This window comes from Physeter macrocephalus, chromosome 19, assembly GCF_002837175.3.
Source record: "Physeter macrocephalus isolate SW-GA chromosome 19, ASM283717v5, whole genome shotgun sequence".
Lineage (NCBI taxonomy): Eukaryota > Metazoa > Chordata > Mammalia > Artiodactyla > Physeteridae > Physeter > Physeter macrocephalus.
Genome location: NC_041232.1, coordinates 48,934,844 through 48,962,544, shown reverse-complemented (window position 1 = coordinate 48,962,544; position 27,701 = coordinate 48,934,844). Strand labels below are relative to the sequence as shown.

The following is a 27,701-nucleotide window of genomic DNA, read 5'->3' as shown; positions in this document are numbered from 1 at the left end:
TGACTCGGTGAGAAGCCTACTTATTCAGAGTCTATGGTCATACCTGGGCCATTATAATTAATAGTCGCTCAATAAACATTTTTACAATTGAACAAAAAAAAACATTATCCATCTGAATGACAATATATCCAAATTACAACACACCAAAAAGGACCATAGGTCTCTTTGTTACTAGCCTCATTTTTTGAAAACTTATTTAACAAATACTTATATATTGTTAATTACATCCCATTCATAATTCTAAACACTTTACGTATGTTACATCATTTGATTCTCACACAAACTCTTCATTTCTCTTGTTATCCCCATTTTACAATGAGGAAACTGAGGCACAGAGAGAGACTAAGTTACCTGCCCAATGTCACCTCTGATAAATGGTGGAGCTGGGATTTGGATATAGGTGAATTGAGTCCAGGTCATGCTCTTGACCACTATGCTCTGCATCTTCTCTATGGCCAGAGACCTTCTAAGGACTTGAAAATATGTTTGCAAAACACAACTTATGTCATCTGAGTGTTCTGGTGTGGCCAAGGTAACGCCACATATTTACCAACCCCATTCCCTTTTCCCCCTGGGAACAGAGACCACATATCCCAGGCCTATAGTTGGGCTACTACCATGTAACAGTGCTGACCACTGGAATATCAGTAGGGAAGAAAGGTCCCAACCAGCCTGGCCATAACACCCCGGCACAACCATCCACCTTTCTTCTCGTGCCTGTGGCTAGATGCAGAGGAGCCAGAGAAGACTCCCAAGTCTGGAAACCGACAGACCCTGGAGAGAAACAGCTCAGGTTCCTGAATCACTGCATGGAAGAGAGCATTCTGCTGCCTAGCCTCCACTGACCCAACCTGGACAGTGACAAGGGCAAGACATGAGCCTTTGTGGCATTACATGACATTTAGAATAACCAATACACTTAAAACTACAGGAAAGTAATTTTACCAAAGATTAACATTATGAGGAAATCCAAGTGTATAACTTCATGCTTCATTTCTCAGGCTGTAAGGATGGCTCTGATTATTCATCCACTTGGGTGAGTTAAGGCTCTTATTCCAAAATGCCAGGAGATTGAGGAAAAGTGGAGGCAAATACGTGGCTACTTTAAAACATCTAGGTAAAGGCCTGATAATCCTCCTGGTGTAAGTGAGATTTCAAACAAGGAATTAGTCTCCTTTGATAGAAAAGCTTTGCTTATTATCCTCAACAAGAGAAACGCAGACTGTCAACTTGTCCAGAATCAGCATCTATAACAAGCTGCTAATTCTTGCAGAAACCCCGCAGTTCCATGTTTCTGGTTATCCTCAACAGAATGAAAGGAATTTGTTCTTTATTATTTGTAAAAAATAGTTAATTCACTTGAAGGGGTTAATCCTATTTGATTCACTTGTTTTATTTCTCTAATAACAAACTATTAAAGGCGTGCTGGTGAGGGTCAGCATTCTTGACTGGCATTTTACAGATGGATCATCCGATCTGAGAAAGCAGAGACCAAACTGGCCAAACTCACTGTGCTGTGATACCAGAGGTGTGCCCAGGGTTTGTGGGGAACACACAGGGGAGCTGGTTTCCCTGCCTGCGGAAGCAGCAGACAGGAAGGATTTCCTGCAGAAGGCGTCTCCTGGGCTAAGGGTCTCCTGCGGACTGAAATCAGACTTTTATCATTCCTAGGTGGAAAATTCCATTGGAAACGGAACCCGTTACCATGTACACTGGACCATGTGTAAGTAGAGCTGTAATCACTGCAGCTCATTCTTGCTTTTAACTCCTATTGACATTTTTGACTAATAAAGCTTACGTGGTCCGTTCTGTTGATAGTATCAACACTTCTGCTCATTTTTAATCCCACATATAATCAACAGACTAGCAGATGGGGATAATGAAAGCCCTTTAAGCCATAACAATTTCTTTTGTCTCCATCCCTGCAAATGTGTGAGTCCAAAGAAAGTCCAAAGAAAGAAGCTTTTGGATAAAAAGTTTCTGCTTCCCCTCTAGGGGGTCGAAGGCATTCTGAGGCTGTGGTCCACACTCAGGCCAGACAGAGAGAACCGAGTCCGAGAGGAAGTACTGCTGCGGTGCGGACAGGCAGGATGTGCATGTGTATGCGGTATAAATATTCCACCATGGCCAGTTTCAAGCTACCACCGTGAAGTCACTGAGCATGGAGCTAAAGAAAGTTACACAGCGGCTCACCAGCATATAGTATTTTTATCATACAGATCCAGGAGATGTAAGTAACCTCCCAAGCATAGGTAACAGTAAAATGTAATGAAACAATTAGGCAGTGACATGTTTTGAGTATTTTTTTTTAATTGACGTACAGCTGATTTACAATGTTGTGTTAGCTTTAGGTGTAGAGCAAAGTGATTCAGTTATACATATATATGTATATATATTTGAATATTTTTTACCTTTGTTTCTTTTTTTAACTGTTTATTTTTATAAATATCTGTTTTGGGGGGGTTATTTTTAATTGTTTATTTTTATAAATATCTGGGTTTTTTTAACATCTTTATTGGAGTATAATTGCTTTACAATGGTGTGTTAGTTTCTGCTGCATAACAAAGTGAATCAGCTAAACATATACATATACCTCCTTTACCTTTGTTTCTAATGTAACTTTTATTTGTTATACATTTATGTAGGATAATTTAACTTTTAATAATGGCTATATTGAACAAAATTCCTGAGATTTATTGATCAGCCCTCTCGAGCCACCCAGGCCAGCCCCAGCACACGCTGCTTCTGGCCCTCCTGGGTCATGAGCCTGAGGCGCCTCAAGGGGAGACTAGCAGGTAGGAGACGGAAGCCTGAGCGACCCTGTCCCGGGCTTTCAGCCCTCACCACCCCCCAGCCCTACGCTCTTCTCCTCAGTTGGGGCAGAGGTGGATCACTGGGGCCAGCAGATACAGCCCCATCCTTACTGGCAGCCGTGTTTATTTTCCACATCATCTCCACCCATAGCTTCTGATTTGATCCCCAGCCGCTGGGGCGAATATCTGGTTTGCCTCACCGCTCACCCTGGCGCGCCAAGCATCTGCCTCCACATGCCACCGGCGGCCCCAAATCACAGCAGGAAGCCCTACCGTGTCCCCAGCCTCCTGACCACAGAATCCCAAAACCTTAGCAGAACTGCCTGTTCTCATCATCCTTCTCCTCACAGCCAGGGCATCATTAACTATGCCACTTCCATAGTTCCATTTTAACAAAATTATATGTCAGGCCCGGGCTGGGCACCAAGGAACACATAGACGCTTCCTTCCCTCAAAGATCATTTTGTCAAGGAAGTATGACACACCAATAGAACACAAGAGAATAAAAAGTCATTTAAGCCAACCGTCAAAATGTGTGAAAGTTCATCCTCAGTTATATTCCTTCTGCTATCATTAGCAGCCACGGCCCCCTGAGACCAAAGCATCCTCCATAAAACGGCCCCATCCCTCTGCCAGGAGAAAGGCTCCCCTGACTTCCTAAGCCAGGTGTCACAACCCTACCTCCCTAATTAACAGTTGGGCAATTTGTACAAGTCCTTCAACTAAAAGAGAAATGATGACTCTGTGCCTTTTAACCCCTCAGGAGGTGTGGGGGGATCCTCACAGTATGCCTATAGGAAGGGGGCAAGGTCAGACACTGACCCCCTTAGCGAGCCGGGGCATGTGGGCACGAAGGGGTCCCAGCAACACGGGCAGCCCGTAAAGACACCAAACGAACAAACACACACTGCCCGCTCCGTTCCACAACATGAGCCCTGCCATCATTACACCCCAGACACACACGATTAATATTTAAACCATCACATGAGCCAAAGAGTAGGAATACAGGGCTATTTGGCTGGACTGACACACAAAGAGTAAAATTCCCTCAGCGCTTTGGGGTTTGGCTTTAGGTATCATTGTTAGAAGCAAATTGATAGGTACAGGCCAAGTGCAGTCTTCAATCTTGTCAGGGACAACTAAGTAACAGTTATGAAAGAACGCAACAACAATGTGAACAGGCAGCAAGTGGCGGTTCATTCCAATCTGTTTATTAGAAAGGTTTGGACAGAACTATCCAGACTCTGCCTACAGAGTGAAGGACTCAGACACCTCCCTGCCAGACCAGTTCCTGATGGGAACCTCAATTCCTACTGACACGGAGGCAACCTGATCCCCTCCCCGGGCCTTTCATGTCAAATGTCTTGCCGAATGACTTAAGGGCCCTGGAATTTCCTGACTCCAGTGATTTTCGTGTCAACCCTCATACCCTGGGAGCATGTCCCCTGCACTCCTTTCTTGGCCCTGGGTTCGGTGGCCAGGACCTTGCCAGGCACTTCAGGACGTAAGACAAAGCCAGAAGCCCTGCGGAAGATAACATGGCAGGACGATCACAGGAGAGCGGTTAGGGTAGGTTAGGGGCAGTGAGAGTGGTGTGGCTGGAGGACCAGGTTGCAGGCTCTGAACCTGTAGCCAGGAATCTGGTGGGGGGCTGTGGGGGCAGGGCGCTAGGGAGGAGGTCAGTCACAGAGCCACATGAGGGACCCTTCCAAAATACTCTGGTATTTTGTGCCACTCCTCCGGGTCAAAACAAACCATTAAACGGGCCCTCGATCTCTGGGGACATGGGAAGAGCCCTCCACTCCTGGCAGAGAGCCTGCACAAGGTAACTCGTTTTCCTGACAGTTCCTACAAAGACAGTACATTCAAAAGGAAATGGCAGACTCACCATCCTGGGGAGGAAAAATATCTGAAACAAGGCTGATGTCACGCCTCAACTTACACATTCTTTTCTTTCCTTAATCTGGTGAAGTGGCGTGTTTCTGGGTGGTTTAATGATTATCTGGGTTTGGCAGCAGGTCTACAGTAATCCTTAGTCTAGGCAATAAAGTTCTGTGGAACTCTGAAATAGATTTGCATGGAACTGTTCTATAAATATACATGAGGTCTATCCGTTAAGCTCATTTTGGTAAGAGTTCAGAAGTGGGAAAATATATGCTGATTTTTAAAAGAAAAAAACTAAAATAAATGCCATTTGCTTATGTCATTTCATGGGTTCCTCCCATCCCTCCATCCACAACCCTTGCATGTAATTTTTGCAGCTCCCTCCATCAAGAGGTGGATTCTTTCTCTGCTCCTGGAATCTGGGCTGGCCTGTGTCTAGCTCTGGCCAACATGGTAGCAAATGTGACACAGCAGAGACTTGAGAGGCACTTCCTCACTAGGGCTGGGCTCTCCTGTTGCTCTTGGAACCCTGTCACCACACGAAGAAGCCTGGGTTAGCCAGCCTCCGGGGTACCTGGCCACTCCTGCTACCCCTGCCAACAGCCTGCCAACTGCCACACGCTGAGCGAGGCCAATCTGGATCACCAAGCCTCCCGATGAGCCACCAGCTGATGACTGACAGGAGGGAGCCAGCAGTTAGGAGCCAAACTGGCCCAAAGCGGAACTGCCCAGCAGACCCACAGATTTGTGGGTCACTTTTCATGGTTGCTGCTTGAAGTCAATCTCCACTTCCCCTGAGCCTGCCTCCTCCACCCACAGCAGACAGGCGGCCCCCCGGGGATTGCAATTTCACACTCAGGCACTCCGTGCCTGGATCAGTGGTGGGTGAGAGGCTCACCCACCAAGGTGCCGCTGAACACACGATGACACTGCCAGCTCAAGGCAGGAATGCCAGCACCATGCCCAGCCCTCAGACGCCACAGAGCATACATGCCTGGCTCCGCCCCTGCCAGAGCCCAAGCCCCACCAGGGACAGAGGCCAGCAGCAGTTGCTGGGTAGAAAGGCCTGGAGCCCCAGGGAGTTGGGGAGCAGCCAGCTGCAAAGCCCTCCCATGGAGGCAAGGAGGCAGCAGGAGGTGAAACCCCGCATGAGTTGTGGCTCTAAGCCCTCAGAGCATGTTCCATTGTCCCATCATACAAAATGCACATTCAAAGGTTAAAAAGTATGAAGACTTTCAAAATAGCACCTGCAAGTGCAGGGCCCTTCTGGCCACACTGGCCCCGCTCCTGGCTCAGAAGTGAAGCCCTGCTGTGGGCCCCATCTTGCTCCAGGGCCAGGTTCACTGTGGGCCCCCTGAGTGCCCCTAATCCAGGCTCAACTCACTCACAGAGCAGCACACAGACCATCCGCGCGTCAGATGGTCAGTTCTAAGAGAGCTCCACCATATCCTCCTCCAATCGTGCTCTGGTCACCAGGCAGTCATGAAGCTTATGGCTTCCCTCAATTTGGTGGTTCCTTCTAAAGGCAGCAGGACTACAGACTGGACTTAGCTGACAAGCAAAATGAGTCAGGAAAGAGAGCTTTCCAACAAGCAGGGCCGCATGTCCCTTTCACAATTCTTAATAAAACCTTCACAAAACCTTGGCTCAGCCATTCAAGTTTTTGTGGGCTTCGGTGGCCTCCTATCCCATAAGTGCCACTGCAAAGGGACAAGGTGGAGGGCACACACGCCGGGGATGCCCTCTGCCGTTTCCTAAGATGGGCAGTGAGGACATGGTGCTCATTTCATCATCCTTCAAGCTATACACACCATCCACATTCATCTCCTTCATATGTATAGCACACTTCACAATAAAAAATGAAGTTTCTTACAAAGGTGTGATTTTACATATTTTAAAAATAAAAGTAACACTTGGTCAGTTTTCTTAAGAAAAAGACCAAATGAAACTGACTCACGTGATATCAGAAGAAATCGGTCCTGCTGGCTAACCTCAACAAATCATAAACTTCTAAATCTCTAGGGGCCCATTTAGCCTCTTCAGAACAACAAATACATCATGGTACTTAATAAATGTTTTAGGGTCAAGTACAAGGATATTTTCGAAGATCTAGCATATATGGGTTATGAAAAAATATGAATGTATTTACTTTGAAAGCGGTTGGATTTTATTTCCTCAGGAACCTGTAACAAGTTATGTTGTTTATGGCCAGCAACCTCAGTGAGAGAAGCAATGTCCTGAAATTGATTTAGGCAGTTTCCAAATCAAGCCCCAGACTTCTATTTAAGTCAACAAAATTGCACAGCTCACCAACCAAAGGCAAGGACCTCTGCCAAATTCTACAAGAAAGACAAAAGGCAAGTTTCCTCCCATTAAGAGCTTAAGCTGAGTGGGTGTGATAATCTGGGAAATATTTTGATTATTTTAAAGGGCTTTCTATCATTAAATAAATAACCAAAAATGCATTAAACTTCTCTCTTGAAAAGGCTGGACTATATTTACTTGCGTTTACAGGTACCTTTTTCCATTTTCTGTTTCTTTTCAGTCAAGTTGAAAAACAGTGTCAGCACCAAGTTTCAGTGTTATTATTAATCTATTATCATTCACTCATTCAGATGAATAATGCTTTCCTGTGCACCTTCTCTGTGCCAGGCACTGTGCTATGTCCTAGCATGACAGACCGGGCTTCAGGGCTGTGGACAGGACCAACCACCAAACAGGGAAATAAGGAGGACAAGGAGTTAGTCACCTTTGTTATTTCTGTTCTTATTTTCACTGGGGAAGGAGTGCAGGGATCAGGGAGCTGAAGTATGATGGGTATAAAAGCCCTGACACAGAAGGAGTAGGAGTAGTTGAGATACTAAAAGAAGGCAGGCCAAGGGCTCCAGAGAAGGAGTCTTCCTGGCCACAGCAGATTTTAGACTTGATTCTAAGGCAACGAGAAGTCGTGAAATTGGTTGTAAACAGATGCATGCAGGATCAGCTTTGCAGTATGAGGATAGAAGGGGGAAGACAAATGAAGAGGCCACTGCAAGAATGGGGGGGGGGGCGATTTGAAGGTGGCTTGGACAATAGTGGAAGCAGCGGAAATGGAGAGAAAAGAAGAGAGAGAGGTAATACAGGGAAAGAGGGGAAGGGAAGAAGGAAAAGTCAGAATGACTTGGTGATTGATAAGATGTGGAGGCATCCTTGCTTGAGAGTGTCTTGCTTGAGCAAATTAATAAATGGTGCTACCATTTACCAACATGGGAAACATACAAAAAGCTGTTGGCAGCAGGGAGGTAGGATAAAATTGGGATTTTTGTTTTTAAGATGTTATGTCTATAACAAGTGGAGGTGTTGAATAGAGAAATAGAGTTGGGGGTTTGGGCATGAATAAAAACATGGCGGTTGAAGTCCCACAGGTGCACTGGTGAACCTAAAGACAACAGCTAACTTTTTGTGGCTTGAGGATCTGTAGTGGTGCCCCCTTTTTCATTCCTAATAGTGGTAATTTGTGCTTTCCCTTTTTCTTCTCTAATAGAGGTCCTTTATTCACTGATCAGTCTTTTCAAGAACCAACTTTTGATTGCAGTGCTTTTCCACTATTTTAAGTTTGCTTTCTATCTCATTAGTTTCTGTTATCTTTGCTATTTCCTTCTTTCCACATTCTTTGTGTTTAATATGCTGGTTTCTTCTACTGTATAAAATCTTAAGGTTTTCAGTCTTTCTTCCTTTCAGTCATGTGCATTTAAGACTACAATTTTCCTCTAAGTAAGGTTTAGCTACAGACCACAAGATCTGATATGCCATATTTTCATTATATTCAGTCCAAAATATTTTCTAAATTCCACTGGGATTTCTTCTTTGACCCATGGGTTATTTAGAAGTGTTATTACATAATTTCCAAATATTTAGGAATTTTCTAGCATCTTTTTTAATGTTGATTTCTAGCTTAATTTCACTATGGCCAGAAAATATACTCTGTATGATTGCAATCCTTTAAAATTTCTTTTTGTAATTTTCTTGAAGTATAGTTGATTTACAGTGTTGTGTTTACTTTCTGCTATACAGCAAAGTGACTCAGCTATATATATATATATATATATATATATATATATATTCTTCTCATAGTCTTTTCCATTTTGGTTTATCACAGGATACTGAATACAGTTCCCTGTGCTATACAGTAGGAACCTGAAATTTCTTGAAACTTATTTTATGGCCCAGTAAATGCCAAGGATGTGTACTCAACAGCTGCAGTGTTTGTTAAGTGAGATTCTCAAATCTCCTCTATCTGTATTGCTCTTAATCTGCTTATTCTATAGAGAAGTATATTAATCTCCCACTACAGCTGTACATTTTTCTATTTTTCCTTTTAATTCTGTCAATATTTGATTGACTGATTGATTTATACTTCTTACTGAAAATATAATTTCCTAGTCTTTTAGCACCACAGGATTTCTTCTTATCTCTAATAATGTTTCTTGCCTTAAAGATTATGTCATCTGTTACTAGTACGGCCACACCACTGGATTAGAGCTGCATGGCTTGTCTTCTTCCAGTCTTTTACTTATAATATTTGGTACCCATATATTTAAGATGTATCTCTTGCAATTAGAATATAGTTTTTTTATCCAATCTTGACAATCTTAGTTTTTGTTGTTTTTTTTTTTTTTGCGGTATGCGGGCCTCTCACTGTTGTGGCCTCTCCCATTGCGGAGCACAGGCTCCGGACGCGCAGGCTCAGCGGCCATGGCTCACGGGCCCAGCCGCTCTGCGGCATGCGGGATCTTCCCGGACCAGGGCACGAACCCGCATCCTCTGTATCGGCAGGCGGACTCTCAACCACTGCGCCACCAGGGAAACCCGACAATCTTAGTTTTTTAATAAAAGTATTTAACAAAGTCTATTAACTCTAAAGTGATTGCTATTGTTTGGGTTCAAATCTACATGTTCAATATTTGACCTACATTTGACCTACATTCTAATTTCCTTTTTTCTCCTTTCTTGGCATCTTTTGGTTTAAATCTGCGTTCTTTATTATTCCATATTTCCTTTCTATTTCTTTACGTTATTCTATTTATTCCTAGTACATATTCTTTTATTAATTCTTTCAGTAATTCACCCTTGAGATAATCACATGGCTTCCTGACTCAGCAGAACCTACTATGAATGAATGTTATCACTTCCCAGAAAAGGTAAGGGGCAATAGACCACTTTAATATGGCCTATACCTTTTGACATATTGAGAAATGTATTCTAGACCCTATGACATAGTATTGTTCCGGCAGTCAATATTCATTTAAATTTACACACGTATTTACTTTGGTCTCTTGTACTTCATTCCTTCCTGTGTTTCTGTGCTTCTGTGATAATTTCCTTCTGCCTGAGGAACTCTCTTTAGTATTGCTTTAGCGAGAATCCATTGGCAACAAATTTCCTCGGTTCCTATTTTCTAGAAACGTGTTTGTTTCACATCCTTTTTTTGTAACAGCTTTATTGAGATATAATTCACACACCATATAGTTCACCCATTTGGAGTGTACAATTCCCAAGCTTATACATTCAGAGTTGCCCATCCGTCACCATAATAAATTTTAGAACGTTTCCACCACCCCAAAAAGAAACCATGTACCCATTGGTAGTAACTCTTCATTCCCACAAACACACCCCCTCTATACCTAGAAAGCACTAATCTACTTTCTGTCTCTATAGATTTGCCTATTCAAAACATTTTATATAAATGGAATCACACAATAGTCTTTTGTGACTAGCTTGTTTCAATTAGTATAAAGTTGTCAAGGTTCTTCCATACTATAGCATTTATCAGTACTTCATTCCCTTTATTGCTAAATAATATTCCATTACATGGATATACCACATTTGATTTATCCATTTATCAGCTGAGGGACATTGGGTTGTCCCTCAGCTGATAAATAATAAATAATAATAATGAATAATACTACTATGAACATTTGTGTACAAGTTTTTACATAGACATATATTTTCATTCCTCTTGGGTATGTACCTAGGAGAAGAACTGCTGGGTCACATGACCTCTATATTTAATATTTTAAGAAACTGCCAGACTGTTTTCCAAAGAGGCTACACCAGTTTACATTCCCACCAGCAATGCATGAGGGTTCCAATTTCTCCATAACTTCACCAGTGCTTGTTTCTTTTTTTTTTATTATAGCCATCTTAATAAATTTGAATTGGTATTTCATGGTTTCAATTTGCATTTACCTGATGGCTAATGATTGTGAGCATCTTTTCATATATTTATTGGTCATTTCTGTATCTTCTGTGGAGAAATTGCTACATAAATTCTGTGTCCGTTTTTAAATTGGGTGATTTGTCATTTTGTTGTTGAGTTGTAAGAATCCCTTATATATTGCAGATACAAGTCCTTTATTGGTTATATGACTTGCAAAAATATTCTCCCAAGCTATGAGTGGTGTTCTTTGAAGCACAAAAGCTTTTAATTTTGATGGAAGTACAATTTATCTATTTTTCCCTTTGTTGTTTGTGCTTTTGGTATCATATCCCCTTTGCTTTAAAGGATATTTTTGAAGGATACAGAATTCTAAATAAGCAGTTGTTTGCTAGGAGTACAGGCATAGCTTGGGGACATTGCAGGTTAGGTTCCAGGCCACTACAATCAAGTGAATATTGCAATAAAGTAAGTCACATGAATTTTTTGGTTTCTCAGTGCATGTAAAACTTATGTTTATACTATACTGTAGTCTATTAAGTGTGCAATAGCATTACGTCTGAAAAAAAATGTACACACCTTATTTAAAAAATACTTTACTGCTAAAAAAATACTAACCATCATGGGACAATGCAAGGTTGTCACAAATCTTCAATTTATAAAAAAAAAAACACAGTATCGGGACTTCCCCGGTGGTCCAGTGGTAAAGAATCCCCCTTCCAAAGCAGGGGACGCGGGTTCGATCCCTGGTCAGGGAACTAAGATCCCACATGCCACAGGGCAACTAAGCCCGCACGCCACAACTACTGAGCTTGAGCGCCTCAACGAGAAAGCCCACGTGCTGCAAACTGCAGAGCACACGTGCCCTGGAGCCTGCGCGCCACACTAGAGAGAGAAAACCCCCACGCCACAACTGGAGAGAAGCCTGCATACCGCAACTAGAGAGAAACCCAAGCAGACCGCGCTGCAAGGAAAAGATCCCTCATGGCTCAACAAAGATCCCGTGGTGCCACAACTGAGACCCGACACAGACAAGAAAAATGAGGAAAGTAAATAAATATTTAAAACAACAACAACAACAACACAGTATCTGTGAAGCACAATAAGATGAAGTGCAAAAAAATGATGTATGCCTATACTCACAAACTGTAACTCCACTGTCTTCTAACCTACATCATTTCAGTTGAAACATCAGCTGCCAGTATTATTGTTGTTCTTTTGAAGATAATCTATTTTTCTCAGGCTTCATTTAATATTTTGTCTTTAATTTCCATCAGTTTTACTATGAAATGCATATGTGTGGTTTACCTGTATTTATCCTGCCTGGGGTTTATAGCACTTCTTGAACTTGTGGCTGATGTCATTTGTTAATTTTAGAAAATCTTGGCCATTATCTCTTCAAATATTGCTCCTGCCCCATTCTCCTTTTTCTCCCATTCTAGGGCTCCAATACATATGTTTTAGACCATGACCCATATGCCTATCATGCTCTTTTCTGCATTTTCCATTTTTTTGCTCTCCATATATCTTAATATCTTCTACTGACCTACATTCCACATCATTAATTTTCTCTTCCTCTGTGGCTAATCTTCAGAGTGAACCCACCTACTCCATTCTTAATTTTTGTATTTTTCATTTCTACATTTCCATTTGCTTCTTTATTTTATATATATATATATATTTATATATATATATATTTTTATATATATATATATCCATCCCTGTTTTGTTTAAATTCTCCATCTTGCCTCTTTTGTTGAATGTATTTCTTATAACAGTTTTAGAGATTATATCTGGTAACTCTAGTATCTGGATCACCTATAGATATTTCTATGGTTTCCCCCAATCCTTGGTCATGTCTCTGTATATACCAGGCACATTTTATTGAATACAATCATTGTTTGTAAGAAAAATTTTCAAGGCTCTGGGTAATAGCTTCCTTCCAGAGAGGATTTTCCTTTAGTTTCTGGCAAATTGTAGATCACCTTAATCCAATTAATGACTGAGCTCACTCAAAACTAGGTTTCAGTCTTTGTATGCCTGGCCTGTTTTCAGTTAACACTGACTTCTAGGGTGTAATCTTTAGGGGGTCCCAACTGAATGCATGGAGTGTTTATTGGGATCCATCTATCTTGGTGAGCTCTGATATCTGTTTTTTTCTCCCCAGCACTATGAAACTGAGAGTAGCTTCGCTTAACTTCTCAGCCTCCTCACAGTCACTTTCTACTTACCTTCGTAGTCTCTGCACCTGCCATTGATGAACTGGTATATGCATCAAGGTGAAAAGAACTAAGAATGTCAGACTCATTGAGTATGACCTCCATAAGTCTCCCTCCACTCTGGGATCTTGGCTTCCCAAGTCCTGGCTGCCTAGGAGCTCTCTAGTGCCTTCAAAGACATGTTTCTTGGTCCTTTGTCTACCTTATCTGGGTGTTCTGGGTAGAAGTATTGGTCTGCTACAAGCTAGTTCATTATAGCCAGAAGTGTAACCAAGCGGGACCCTATGGGGCCTTCCTGGGACCGACCCCTTCCACATATCCTCTGCTGTGTCTCCTCTCTGAAGTACCCAGATAATAGTATCTCAGGCATATTTCCTGAGTTTTTCAGATGCTAAAAACCACCACCAAATGGAAGAAATTAACTCCTGATGATCATGAGCACGTAGCCCCCAGACCTTCTGGCACCTAAGGATGGATAATGTTCACTACCCTGTTATCTCAGCATCACAGAGAATTGTGCATGAGCTGATCACATATCCTGGGACGACCTCCCTCACCTTGCCTTTAAAAATGCTTTTCTGAGGGCTTCCCTGGTGGCGCAGTGGTTGAGAGTCCGCCTGCTGATGCAGGGGATACGGGTTCGTGCCCCGGTCCGTGAAGATCCCGCATGCCGCGGAGCGGCTGGGCCCGTGAGCCATGGCCGCTGAGCCTGCGCGTCCAGAGCCTGTGCTCCACGACGGGAGAGGCCACAACAGTGAGAGGCCCGCGTACCGCAAAAAAAAAAAAAAAATGCTTTGCTGAAACCCTTCAGGAACTTCAAGGTTTGGGGGGCATGAGCCAGCCGTTCTCCTTGCTTGGCCCTGCAATAAACCTTTCTCTGCTCCAAACCCCGACATTTCAGTTTGTTTGGCCTCACCGTGCGTCAGGCACACAAGCTTCCTATCGGTAAAAGAAGCAGAAGCCCAAACATCTACTTGATAGCTAAAAACATTTACTATTCACTTGACATGAATTAACATTAATCATTTAATCCTCACACAAGGTATAAGGAAGGTACTACTATTATTCTCATCTTCTAATCAATGTAAAACTGTGGAGCACAAACTCACAGAAAACTGTAATTGGCCAAACAACTTGCCCAAGATGACCACAATTAGTAGCAACTCAACTCAGACAGCCTGGCTCCTGAAACTGTGCTGTTAGCTACAAAAGTATATCAAATAAGGGGGAAAAGGCACAGAAGTAAGCCCTCTGCAATTCAAACATTTCGAGATTGCATCAAAGAAAAGGAGACTGAAGAGATCAGCCAGAGGGACCAGAGGAAAACCAGGAGAAGGCTGTCCTATCAGCCGAGGGAGGAGAGTATTTTAAGGAAAACATGGCAAACTGAGACTGTTACAATTATCATTTGAAAATAACCGGGCCTAGTGTTAGCTGCTCATCCCTTCACACAATAAAAATTAAAACCTTTGCAGAGACAGTGGCATATCCAGTCCTCACATCCCATCCTGCTGCAAATGGTCACAGATCACATGCTGTGTCCCCAGTGTATCCTGCTCATCTGGCCTGCCAAGGTGAGGCTGGGCAAAAGCACTCCTAGAGAGCTAAACCACAGAAGCAAATTCATTCACTGCAAATGGAACACTTCACAATTAGAGAAACCATGCAAATGGGACAGCTCTCACTGATGCTCTGTAAAGTCTTCAAAACTTCTACCTAAAATTTACAAGGGAATGTATATTATTGCTTCATGCTTCAAAAATCCCCATTATTCACAGTCATTGAAAGAGAAAGACTGCAATGGAAAATGTAAAGAAAGTTGTCAACATATGAAGACTTTGTATATTACGACAAGAACGAAGAGTCGGTGAAACGGGGAGAAAGAGAAGATCTAAGGGAAGGGGCACCTTACTTCACTCACATGAGCCACTAATAAAATAGATCCACTGGGCTTCCCTGGTGGCGCAGTGGTTGAGAGTCCGCCTGCCGATGCAGGGCACACGGGTTCGTGCCCCGGTCCGGGAAGATCCCACATGCCGCAGAGCGGCTGGGCCCGTGACCCACGGCCGCTGAGCCTGAGCGTCCGGAGCCTGTGCTCCGCAACGGGAGAGGCCACAGCAGTGAGAGGCCCGCGTACGGCAAAAAAAAAAAAAAAAAAATAGATCCACTAAGAATAGGACTTATGCATAGGGCCACCTATGCCCACTATATAATTTGCAAGACCCAATGCAAACTGCAGGGCCCCATGTTCAAAAAGCAAGAAAAACTCTTTTTCCTTTCTCAGCAGTCTCTCTTTCGACCTGTAGAGGTGGTATATTAATCTGCGATTTATTACTGCGCTTTCTTGAGCTCAGAGATATCCACTGGGCTTGTGTAGACCCTCACCGGAGCCCACAACCCACCGGCACAACTCAGCACGCGGGCACGTGCCCACCTGCCCCAGGCCCCTGCTGGGGCACAGTCCAGCGGAAGTCACCGGGCGGGGTGGGCAGATAGCGCAGCCCGCATCAGAGACCGGGTGCTGGGGAGGCAGAGGCAGGCAAAACCGCACATGAGCAGAGGCCTCAAGCCCCCAGCACAAGCTCCCTTGTCCCATCAGACTTTGCTTAAAAGACACAAAATCAATAGTAAAATTAAGAATTTCAAAACTGTGACCGTAGAGCATGAAACCCCAAGTGCAGGGCTCTGTGCAGACAACAGTGTCACACACCCGTGAAACCAGTCCTGGGGTCACCAGTTCCCACTGCCCCCCTGAGTTCTAGGTTGTGAGCTAGAACCAGCCAGTTGACCACCTGCTCCTCTGATCTACTCCCATCCCTGCGTGGTGGGGCCTTAGAACATAACTCGGAATCACAAGCCCTACTGCCCAGTGCCTCTGCCGTCCCTAGAACAATGGTTCTTAAACTTCTGTGTGCACGCTAACCTCCTGGGGGGCAGTGTGTAAGGGAGCTTCCGAGGTCACGCCCCAATATTCTAATTCTGAGGGTCCGGGTGGGCAGGGCTCAGGACACTCCTCATTTTCCACCATCCCCAGGTGATCTGATGCAGGGCCCTGGGGCTCCACTCCGAGAACAAGTACCAAAGACACCTAACTTTAGCTCCCCTGGGGGAGGGCAGAAGTCTCAGATTAGCTTAAGCACCAGGAGCAGAAAGTGCAAGGGGGTTGAGGCGGGGGGTGGTCCCGATCTCTCAGGAACTTTTCCCTCTTCGTCCAGTCCCCAGTCCTGCTCTGCCATATTTGTGTATAGTGTTTTTCATGCTGAAAAAGTATGTCTCAGGGTCCAAGTGTGTGGGTATTAACCCAATGCCCCAGGGAAGGTCCACTGACTAATATCCTAGGAAAACACACAAACGGGCCAAGAATCCAGCTCCATCTGGCATGTGTGACATGAACACCCAGGAACAGAAGCTACACCTCAGGGAAGTCCAGCTGGCCATGACTGTGGACTTCTAGGAAGAGATTTCAAGAACACTAGAGGGTGAGCTGCTCACTAGCCAGGAAAGCCAGAACGCCCTAGTCACTCCAGAGCGTCCCCAGAAATCGGCCTTGCGGGGAAAAGAATATCAGCCTCAGACACAAAAGGCTGGGTCTCCAGGCCTGGGGCTGCCACCAAACCAGCGGTGGAACATGGGGCCAGCCAGTTATGGCATCTGTCAAGGGAGACCGGGGACATCAGAGTGCAAACTGCAGCTTGCTGCTGTGCTCATTTTGGCCCACGTGGCATTTTAAAATATAGATGTTTAGTTGCCAATAGTTAAAAAGAGATTTTCATAAAATTCAGGTTTCCAGCATCTCTTCAAGAATGGGAGGATCTGGAAATCCGGGGCCATCCCTTCCAGGCCCCGGGAAGCCGGGCTGAAGCAGCACCCTCCCTTTATTTGGGGCAGTGCTATCCCAGTCCCCTGGGCCACCTGCCCACCTGGCTCATTTCCATTACTCATCTGGACAACCCTGGCTCAGGTGACTCAAAAGTCCTTTACCCTCAAACACTCTAGGATTAACTGTCCAGTTTCTTCATTTAGTTTCAACCATACATAACACTAATGTTCTTCTCAATAACCAGAGAATTTCAAAAATCAGCAGCGTGAAATCAGCAGGGTATTTTACTCTACTTCATTCCCTTAGTAATTCATTAACTAGATGACCAGACAACTCTAGTTTAGTGATCAGCTGGAACCCCTCAGCCAAGCACTCCACTCTTTAGTAGCTCACTGAGGTCTGCGCCGTCTTTAAGATCCTCAGCAAAAAAAAAAACAAAAAACAAAAAACAAAACAAAACAAAAAAAGATCCTCAGCAACCCAGGTACCCAAGTCAGCATCCACTGCCCCACTGTTTCCTCCTTCCTGTCACCAGAGCAAACAGAAAGCCCCATAGCCCCATCAAGATGCCTGAAGCCCTGGTTAGGGGGGCCTTGCTCAGCGGCGATGCCTCGCCACACCTGGCGTGACAAAGTGTAGGGCAGGTGAGAGCTGTAATTAAAGACTGGTGCCTGTACGCTTTGCCACAACTTTTTAAATCCAATTTTAAAATCCGCAAGCATCCATGTTTTTCTACATTACAACCTGTCCATTTTTAATTGAAAAAAAAAAAAAAAAAAAAAAAAAACCCACTGCCCTGAGCAGAAGACTGCACATCTCTTGGACAGATCTCTCCTGGGGCTCCCAGGCACTGATGGACAACCTTCCAAACAGCCACATGCAGGGGGCGGCAAAAATGGAAAACTTCCATTTGTGATGTCATATGCTCCAAGTAAACAGTCCCTGAAAAACCTCCATATTGTCATCTTTAATTAGTGTTCAATAAATGAAGAGAAAAAAGTCATCAGCTCCGCTGAACTTATTCACATTATACAGCAGCAGGAACAGGGCTAACACTATACACAGGTCTGGAATACAGGGGGATCCCGTTCATTGTGCAGGATACACATTTCTGGAACCAAAAATCAAAATTAGCAGCACATGACTCTATGTTCTGAGCTCATTTGAAAGTCTCAGACCTTCAATATAAAAATAACTTTGAATCTAAGATTGTTGATGATCAAGTTTTGGAATCAATGAAAATTTTAAACATAGCACATTTTCTGGTGAGTGAAAATCCAGTGTGAAATTTTGAATTTATAGACTATTGCCTGGGAGATTCAAATCAGTCTTCAGTCATCTTTGGGGATCTAGAGAAACTTTACAGCTAAAACACATACTCCAATGTTGGCTTTTTAAAGAGTCAAAATCAAAATTTTCTTCAGGTCCCAGAAGGGGTTGCAGCAGCTTCAGCCAGAAGCAGTGGCACATCTGTGACAAGCCTTGGCTCGGGTCCCTTTCTGGTCGGGCACTCAAGGTAAAAGGAGGCAGGTGTTTCAATTGAAACACAACTCCAGACTCAGCTCCAGAAGCTCACTGTCTCCACCTGTGAGATCTGACTTTTCTAGACTTTTTCAGGGTCCTATTTTTACTTGCTGAAGGAGGGACTGAGGAAACCAGTCTTGGAGAGGATGGCTGTAGGGCCAAGACCGCTGCCACTGGCTGACGCGGTCTTGGAACCCTTGACCTGCTGATGTGTAGGGGTGGTCATTTGTCAACCGGAATTCTTCTCCAGGAGTTCATTTACAGACAAAGGATTCCATGTAGCCCCCACTTCATTGGATGGGATGGATTAAAGCCAATCCAGAGGAATGTACGATATTGCCCTTTGGGGTTTATAGCCATTTTTGCCTTGGCAGGCTCTAACGTGAGCTGTCGTGGTCACTCCCAGATGTGAACAGTCCACCTCTTTTGGGCAATCCACTTGTCCTCCCTGGAATGTCTGGGCGGTTGGGGTGGAGCATCTTTTTTTGTTTTTAATTTTTTAATTTAATTTTATTCATTTTTTTATACAGCAGGTTCTTATTAGTCATCCATTTTATACACATCAGTGTATACATGTCAATCCCAAAGGGGTGGAGCATCTTTTGTCTTTGTTTGACAAACCTCATCCTAGCAGTTCTCAAAGTGTGGTCCCTGGCAGCAGCTTCAGTATCACCTGGGTATTTGTTAGAAGTGCAAATCCCACCCCGCCATTGATCCTGCAACTTTGGGAGTGCGGCCTGCATTCTGTATTTTAAGAAGCCCCCAGATGACTGATACATGCTCATGTTTGGGAACTGCTGCCCTACCCAGTAGTCAGACTGGATGCCTTAGTGCACCTCAAGTCAAGCAAGTACTTTCTCTTCTTTTCTTTCTCTTTGACTTCTGAGACTTTGTCCCTGCCCATCCCTCCCTTCTTCACAAGGGCCTTTTGAAATCACATCCATATTCCTGGCCAGAGTCAGGTGTCACTTTGTTCATGAGGCCTTGCCTGACTCCCCCTCTCGCAACAGGTGTGTGCTCGCCCTCCCTCCTCCCACCCCCCATTCATTGCCCACGTCCCCTCCTGGCAACACCAGCGTCACTGGGCTCTCCTTAGAAATGCAGAACCCCGGCTCTGTCCCACTGACTGAGTCAGAATCTGCATTTCACAAGATCTGCAGGTGATTCCTATCCACTTTAAAGGCTAGGAAGCACGGGTCAGACCACCCTGAGTGTATTAAAAGAAATATTTTTTTTTTTTTACTGATTACATTTTAATAATACTTATTCATCAAGGAAGAAAATGGGAAATATGAAAAGCCCAGAAATGGACACTTAACATGAGTAGACTTTCAGGGGTCAGTATTAACGTCCCACCTTTGTTCTAGGAGGAACTATATTCAGAGGACCTGTTTTAGAGACAGGAATCACGCTTTAAACAACAGCTAACACCATGTCTTGCATAAATCAGGTGTTCAATAACTTTTTTTTTTTTTTTTTGCGGTACACGGGCCTCTCACCGCTGCAGCCTCTCCCGTTGCGGAGCACAGGCTCCGGACGCGCAGGCCCAGCGGCCGTGGCTCACGGGCCCAGCCGCTCCGCGGCATGTGGGATCCTCCCGGACCGGGGCACGAACCCGCGTCCCCTGCGTCGGCAGGCGGACTCCCAACCACCGCGCCACCAGGGAAGCCCTCAATAACTCTTAAAAAACATAAAAGAGGGAATTTAAGAATTCTCTACCACTATAAAGGTATTGTCTCCTTTCTAGAAGTTGGAGTCCTCAGCCTTTTAAAGAGGTAGATCAAGGCTGTTTTTGGCTGAGCGTTTTTATGGCTGCTAAATCCTGGTGTAGTGACCAGAATGTCTCAGTCTGAAACCTCCATGGCTGGCTTTCCTGAGAGACAGAGAAGCTTGGTGAAAGCTCTGCAAGCCGCTCTCAGTCATGGTCAGTTTGCTCTGTACCAGGAAACCCACTTTCTGACTTGCCCTGAGAACTAAAAGTGATAAGGCGACTGTATGTTTAACTAGAATTCTCCAGTGTGAATGGGGAGAGAGAAGGAATCGTCCTGCCTGCCACTCTGGCTCAGAGCTTCCGGGCTAATTTAATCAATCCTGTAAGGGGCCCGACAGCTGGGGAGAGGCTTTCTGAAGCATTCCAGAGTCACCTTCAGCACATTCAGCCCAGCACGCCTGGCCGTGTGCCCCTGTCTTTCAGTAGCTGTGCCTGAGGCCCGTCCCTACCCTCCTTGGCCTTGGGAGCAGCTGTGAGTCTCCAGGACCCCTTCTGGCCTCATGGGAGTCACCCAGCAGAAAAAACTCTGAACTTGGAGTCCTCATGTCAAGGTTTCCAGCTCTGAGCCCTTTGTCACTTTTGCTCCAGCCCTTTCCTGCCTGGGAAGAGCCAGAGTTGGCTGCCTTGGGGTGTGTGTGGGGTGCCCAGCTTGCTCCACGGGGATGTCGCTGCACACATCTCTGTTCCCAGCCTCCAGGTGGGCAGAAATGTGGGTGCCCCTTGCAGTCCTCCGTTGCTAGGGAGCGGCGGCTCTGAAGGGTCAGCACAGGCGCCTGAAGCACGAATGGCTCCCACCCGTTGGCCATTACCCTCCGTGAGGGTGCATGAAGGTGTGTGAGAAGCAGGTGTGCCTGTGCACGTGACGAGGTCTGGGCCTCTTGCTGCAAGAACAGCATGCGGGTTGGTGGCAAGCTTACGGGACGGAGGACGTGTTCATATACCAGACACATCTGGTGCTGCAGTGTCAGCCTGGCCAGAGTGTTCCTCTTAAACACCTGGGAACGATTACTCTCTGCCTAACCAAACCGTGTGGCGGCCACGAGCAACTCCATGTTTAGGTGAATTACAAAAACAAGCGGGCAGTCGTGTTCACGTGTGCGCCTCTGCGCAAGTGGCAGGTATGAATTGTTTTGAACAATTGTTATGAACAAAGTGACACCTGACTCTGGCCAGGAATATGGATGTGATTTCAAAAGGCCCTTGTGAAGAAGGGAGGGATGGGTAGGGACAAAGTCTCAGAAGTCAAAGAGAAAGAAAAGAAGAGAAAGTACTTGCTTGACTTGAGGTGCACTAAGGCACCCAGTCTGACTACTGGGTAGGGCAGCAGTTCCCAAACATGAGCATGTATCAGTCATCTGGGGGCTTCTTAAAATACAGAATGCAGGCCGCACTCCCAAAGTTGCAGGATCAATGGCGGGGTGGGATTTGCACTTCTAACAAATACCCAGGTGATACTGAAGCTGCTGCCAGGGACCACACTTTGAGAACTGCTAGGATGAGGTTTGTCAAACAAAGACAAAAGATGCTCCACCCCTTTGGGATTGACATGTATACACTGATGTGTATAAAATGGATGACTAATAAGAACCTGCTGTATAAAAAAATAAAGGGCAATATCGTACATTCCTCTGGATTGGCTTTAATCCATCCCATCCAATGAAGTGGGGGCTACATGGAATCCTTTGTCTGTAAATGAACTCCTGGAGAAGAATTCCGGTTGACAAATGACCACCCCTACACATCAGCAGGTCAAGGGTTCCAAGACCGCGTCAGCCAGTGGCAGCGGTCTTGGCCCTACAGCCATCCTCTCCAAGACTGGTTTCCTCAGTCCCTCCTTCAGCAAGTAAAAATAGGACCCTGAAAAAGTCTAGAAAAGTCAGATCTCACAGGTGGAGACAGTGAGCTTCTGGAGCTGAGTCTGAGATAAACCTGGGGGCACCGGCAACTCCACTGACATCCAGGAACCAAGGGCTGGCCAGTGCAGGCTGAGTCAGGCAGAGGCTGCCACCGGCCAGGGACAGAGTGGGGGACAGATGTACAAAGGGGATGACAAACCTCTGCCTTCAAGATGCTCCCAGGCAACAGCTGAGTGAGACGCACAAACAAGTAAATGGAGGAGTGCGTGAACCCAGGGGGCAGAGATTGATTCAAACCAAGGGTCCTCTGCTTGGCTGCACCTTCAAGCCACACTGCAGAGCTGGCGGTGCTCTTAAAGCGACACAATGCCAGAGGCCCACCTCAGATCAACAAAGTCAGAATCTCCAGGAGCTGGGGCCCAGGCAGAGAGATGGATACTGAAGGTCTAAGCCCTTCCAAACCTAAATCTGGCCCCTTACCCCACAGGCCAAGAGCTGGATCCAGCTCTCGTGGCGGCAGGCATGGAACATGCCATCGTGCCTGACCTGCACCAATAAAGAAACATTCCTTCCAGGAACTGCCCGAGCTGTGATGGGAATGGTGGTCCAGGACTGCAGAGACACATGTCCTTCAAGTGTTTTGCCCCTCCAGTTGGCTTGAAGACAGAAGGGGAGAGGAAGACGCCCTCTGTGAGCTGTCAGAGACGCCACTGCCCCAACCACAAGGTCAAGTTAAAGTCCTAAGCCACACACTCCAGCAGGTAGGAGCGCTGGCCTGAGGCAGCTCGGTTCCTGACACACATGCACATCCTTTCACCCCGAGCTCTGCCGCAGGCCTGTGAGAGTCATGATCCTCCCCTACCCCTGCCCCAGCTGCCAGAGGAGAAGCTGCAGTCTTATAAGCAGAGCCAGCCCCTGTGTGAGCCAGTCTTGAGGAGGAAGTGGGGGAGCCCAGAAGAAGGGGTACCCTACATCCTCACCGATGTCTTGGGGCCACGGGTGCTGCAGGAAAGGGGACACAAGGAAGCCAGCTATCAATGTGTTTCCCTCTCAGCTCCAGATTCACCCTTCAGTACATGCTCTGCAATAATGGAAGGACTTCCTTCAAGCATTTCTCCTTTACAGCAGCACAATGTTAAGCTTTCTCAGCAGAGGGTGCTGGAGGGACGCTGCAGGAGGAAGGGGCTGCAGGGAGACAGAGTTGATGGTAAGGGGATGAGGACAGCCAGTGAGGCTCTGCCCAGCCCCCTAGCCAAAACGTGCTGTCTCGCAGCATCCTCACAGCCCCTGCACAGCCCTCCCAGTACAGACCTCGGGCCCTCCAGGCCTCCTGCCCTGAGCGCCCCCTCCCACTGCACATCCGCACCAGCACCACAGCAGCTCTCCTACCCTGCCTGAACCCTGGAGGCTCGCTTCCTGTTTGCCCAGTGACTGAAGACCAGTGAAACCAGCAAACTTGTCTGCCATCCAGGGTGCTCAACTACACCTTCTCCAACAAGGTCTGAACCCCTTCCAAATCTGTCCTTCCTTGGATGCTCTCCCTCAGCCCTGGGGTACCACAGAGAGTTTTCATTTATCTTGTAGTTACTCTTTCATCATAGTTTAGTAAGTCCTTGTATTAAACTTCCCCTGTTTAAATCACTGTGTGGTTTCTACCTCCTAACTGGATCCAGACCACTACAGCAGGAGAACTGTCCCTGACACACATCCCACAGAAGCTATACAGTAATAGAGGGCATCACCCAGGCCAGCAAACCTTGTATCATGCATCTGCTGACATCAATGTGCTCAGAGGGACAAGGGACCCCCTAGAGAGAGCCTAACTTCTAGTGTAGTTTGTGACAATCAGTCCTGTTTCTTTGTCAGTTGAGTACCTATGGAAGCCAATAAGAGTGGCTCAGACCCTCTTCTTGAAGATTCTTAAATTATCCACCAATTCAAAAGTTTTATGGATGCTTACCGACAAAGGGTATTTCGCAGCCTATTTCTATCAAACACCAGCAGGGAAAGTCATTTGTACCTTATTGTTTATAATTTTTCACCCTTTTACAAAAGGAAATAGGAAATAATTGGATATACACCTCTTTGGAGGAAATCAGAAGAAGCAGAGTCTTACAAAGAAATTAGTACTCAAAATTTGTGATCTGGATGTAACAGGTATTAAAAGGGCAGGGAAACAGCTCAGGAGGGAGCAGGGAATATCTCCTCTTGAGGGCAGGGGTAACGTCAGGCCAGCTCCAGAGTCTTCCCAGCAGACAATCATTTTTCAGTGACTAGCTTGCCTCCCCATATGAAGCCAGCTCACACAAGCACTGGAGGCAACAGCCAACTTTTCACAGGCTGGATCCCTACTGGACAAACTGCCCACCAACATGGTGGACCACGAGCCCCAATGGGCCACTGGTCACCACCTTCAGCCTGTCCTCACCAGCAAGGACTTTATCCAAGTCAGGCAAAGCCCATCCTCAGAGGTTCTCTTCAAGTTCCAAGAGGAGGAACTTAATTGTAGGAAGCAAGAGTAATAAGAAGTCTGTTCTGTAATTGTCAGCATCATGGCTTAGCTGGTTTTCCTCCAGCAACGCATAATAATAAATCCTTACATTTATAGAGCATTTTAGAGCGCTCGAAATACTTTCACAAACGTCATTTCCTTTTGGTGAAGGAAATCTCCTGCTACTTGAGATATTTTTTTTTCTCTCAAATGCTTTGTTTTCACCTGTTCAGAAGCTTCTGTGTAATACACTCCATGATGTAAAACACAGACCACAACAACATTAAGGGTCACCTCCAAAGCATGAAGAGAAAACCTCTGACTTTTTAAAAGCTAATACATTTGGTTACTTTGCACTTCAGTTGGTTAATTTCAAGCCAGATCTAACTTGGTGGGTGCCCAGTTCACGCTGAATGATTCCCCACAGGTGGATGGGGAGCGCCAGCACTCCTGCACTCAGGGCAGCTCTGTCAAGTTCAGAAACACCCTCAGGACCAGAGGCAAAGGCAGCCCCAGGAACTCCTGGTAGACATGACTAATCAATCACCACATTCATTGTCCTGAGACCTGACCTCAAGATTGCACCCCAGGCAGGCATTATCAGTTGATGTCACTTGGCAGAAGCAAGAGAAAGCTATTTGCCCTTCCTCAGCCTCAGGCGGCTGGGGGCAGGCCCAGCAGCGCCCTGGGCTCCCTGCTTAAATTATTCCCTGGGATTCCCTCTCCTATTGGGATGTGGCTCGTGGGTCCCTGCAGGCATCCCAAGACATCTGTAGCGTTGCTGGGAACCTGCTCACCTTTGGACAAGACCACAGTGCCAGCTGGCCTCACCCCTTCTTCAGGCCCATTCCCCTCCTTCACAGCTAAAACTCAACTCATCCACTCTCTCTTTCTACGTCTCCCTAATATGGAAACATCTCCAACACCTTCTTCATCATCGCAAGGGAATATTTTTTAAAGATGTCAGTCTTCACACACAATGATTTACATCTCTCTAGAATCTTTTTATGTCTTCAGCACAACAGCTATATATTTATGAAATAATGATGGGGAAGGGAGTGTTGTACTTCCTGGTGGGAAGAAACATGGAGACTGAGGACAGGTGAGGACAGCAGCAGACTTCACTTTGCTTTGCCCACAGACAGACTGTGGGCCAACAGTGTGGGAGGACGGGAGAGAGGCTGGCACCCACACACTCTCTTGCAAGCTGCACACACACACCAAAGGTTTCAGAGCGGAGGGACATGGCTGGTGTTGAGCTCCAGGAATCCTTGGTAGTTCCGTAGATCAGCGGTCCCCAACCAGTTTGGCACCAGGGGCCGGTTTCATGGAAGACAATTTTTCCATGGGCCAGGGTGGGCGGAGCGGGGAAGGTGCGGCGGTGGTGGTTTCAGGATGATTCAAGCACACTACATTTATTGTGCACTTTATTTCTATTATTATTGCACTGTAATATATAATTAAAGAATTATACAACTCACCACAATGCTGACAGGAGGCGGAGCTCAGGCTGTAATGCGAGCGACCGGGAGCGGCTGTAAATACAGATGAAGCTTTGCTCGCTCACCTCCTGCTGTGCGGCCCGGTTCCTAACAGGCCAGGGACTGGTAGCGGTCCGTGGCCCAGAGGTTGGGGACCTCTGCCGTAGATAACAGACTAGGAAGGAAGCTATCAAAGTGCTTTTAGGTAAGAGCCTTGAGGTGTGACATTGGCAAGGGCCAGGGATGGGGCAGGAGGGGGCGATGGCCTCCAGCTTAGCCCACCGTTTCTCTGCACTCACACCCTAGGCAACTCCAGCCCACCCCTGGCTTTGAAGACCACCCATCCCTTGCTGACTCCCTTCTGTAGAGCCCCGGCTTAAACTCCAAACTTGCAAATCCATTGCCTACTTGACATCTGCACTTGGGTATGAACTGACAGCCCCAACTTAACACATCCAAACTGATCTCCTCACCTTCCCCATAAACCTGCTCCCACAGTCCTCCCATTTCAGCGAAGGGCAGCTCTGACTTTCCACCTGCTCTGGCCAAAACCTCAAGTCAGCCTCGACCCCTCTGTACCTCCCACATCCTACTCAATCTGTTGGGAAAGCATTGGCTCTGACCTCAGAATATATTTAGAATTATGGGCTTCTCCCTCCATCCTCCTCCTAAATGGCTCCCGGCACCCACCTCTTCTCACCCTATAAACTCTCTCCACCCAGCAGTTCCAAGGGATCCTCTGTTCCATGAGTCAGATCATGACACTCTGTGGCTCAAATGCCCCCCTGCAATGGCTACTCATTATAAAGCCCTGCTGTGACCTACAAGGCCCTACGTGAACTGCCCCTTATCTGTCTGCCTCTCTCCCACCACTCTTCCCCTCATTCACTGCACACCAGCTACTCTGGATTCCCGGTTGTTTCTCAGACATGCCAAGTGCACTGCTGCTTCAGGGCCTTTGCACTTGCTGTTCTCTCTGTCGGGAACACTCCCCACAAGACAGCCACGTAGTTTACACCTCCCTTCCGGTAGGCCTCTGTTCCAGTGTCACCTTTTCAGAGTCCTTCCTTCACTGTTCCATATAAAACAGTAGCCCTGTCACTCTCTAACCCTTTGCCCTCTTCTTACCCTTCACCGCCTGACATACACTTGTCTGTCTCCCCACCAGATTGTCAGTTCCACGAGGTTAGGAACTCGGTAGAATGTGGGACTTTGACAACTGAGCAGATAGAGTAGAAGCTTCCAAGAAGACAGACAGAGAAGCTGGAGCACCCAAGGATGTGAGGGTCTGAAGAGAACAGAAGGGAGCATGGAATAAAGCAGGGGTCAACAAACAACAGCCTGCAGGCCAAATCCAGCCCATCACCTGTGTCCGTAAATAAAGTTTTATCCAAACATAGACACACCCATTTGTTTAAATATTGCCCATGGTGTGAGCTGCAGCAGAAGAATTAAGTAGTTGCAACACAGACTGTATGGCCTCAAAAGCATAAAATACTATCTGGCTCTTTATAGAAAACACCTGTTAACCTCTTGCACAAAGCAGTGTTTTTCAAACTATAAACTCGTAGACAACCCTTCTAAGAAAACTTCCACAAACCTTCCAGGAGGCCCAGACCCCAACTGAGAAATAGTTTTAGAGAGAC

At 46.0% G+C, this 27,701-nt stretch overlaps 1 protein-coding gene across 14 annotated transcripts in view; it reads right to left on the bottom strand.

Annotated features, from left to right (window-relative positions):
• FHOD3 (formin homology 2 domain containing 3) overlaps positions 1-27,701 on the bottom strand; it is a 546,814-nt gene that overhangs the window by 486,171 nt on the left and 32,942 nt on the right. The window lies entirely within an intron of this gene.